The sequence below is a fragment of the Chaetura pelagica genome, unplaced genomic scaffold (assembly GCF_000747805.2).
Source record: "Chaetura pelagica isolate M959 unplaced genomic scaffold, ChaPel_1.0 scaffold113, whole genome shotgun sequence".
Taxonomy (NCBI): Eukaryota; Metazoa; Chordata; class Aves; order Apodiformes; family Apodidae; genus Chaetura; species Chaetura pelagica.
Window position 1 is genome coordinate 85,024 of NW_009952806.1, and position 1,307 is coordinate 86,330.

Genomic DNA, 1,307 nt, shown 5'->3' on the forward strand with positions numbered 1-1,307 from the left:
CCCCCTGGCCACATTCCTGTGTGATGTGCTCTGGGTGCCCCTGCTCTGGCAGGGGGGCTGGGCTTGGGGATCTTTCCAGGTCCCTTCCAACCCTTGTGGTTGTGTGAAAACTCCACCCCAGAAAGCCAAGACTCGAGATCGTTTTGTGCCATCTGGTGTCAAACAAATGAACTTCAACTTGAGGGAAGGGATGAAAACAGCTCAGACTCCCCTTGATGCTCCTGAGGGTCACACCCCAGCCGGGTGGGCATCCCGAAATGAGGGCAGCGTTGCAACCCCCACTGAGAAGCAGCCCCGACTCCTTTTTTTGTCTCAAGGTCCCAGTGCACACTGGAACAGCCCTGGGCCAGGCTGCCCAGAGAGGCTGTGGAGTCTCCTTCTCTGGAGACATTCCAACCCCCCTGGATCCTGTGTGATGTGCTCTGGGTGCCCCTGCTCTGGCAGGGGGGGTGGGTTAGGGGATCTTTCCAGGTCCCTTCCAACCCCTGGGATTCTGTGTAGCTCTTCTCTGGCCACACACCCAGAAGAGGCTTTTTTTTTCTCACCTACATCTTGCTGGAGCCACAGCAAACATTTCTCAGGTGTACCCCAACACTGGAAGGGACACTTAATTGCAGGGCTGGGTCAGGATATTCCCCCCAACAAAGCCCAGCACACTTGAGAGGAGTATTTCAATAGGAAGGGAAGGTGTGGGTGCAGGGCATCTTTATTAAATCACCTCTCAGGCATTTTTGTCTGACTTCTGAGAAATCCCTTTAATGTACTCAGCAAATTAAAATGCAGTGGTTGTTTTAACAGTTGTTAGCACTTGAAATTATAAACAATCAACACCCCCCAAAAATAATAAAAAAATACAGATGTCACAGGTAATTACAGCTATTTTTGGCAATACAGTTATTGGGGTTTTTTTTAAACAGCAAACATTTTTCTCAAATAAATACAATCTGCTCACACTAAAAACCATAATAAACAGAATGATACAACATGTTTAAAATGAGGAAAAAAAGTCTCCATTGATAACATCAAGTTTTAAGAGATGCCCACAGACAGAAGTTCCAGAAAATACATTTGAATGGGAGGTGCTAGAAAGGAACTGGCTGTGTATTTTGTGCAGCATGTATGGTTCATTAATATTCCAGAGGGAACAAGTATTTGAGGAAGTGGTGAGAAGGAAATAGTTCTTTAGAGTGGATGCAACCAATGACACTGCCTAATTATTATTTTTGCTCATTCATTCACCTTTTAAGGCATGTCTGCTACCACCATTGTTTCAGGTATATTTTTAAAGTTCAGATAATTTCCTCTTG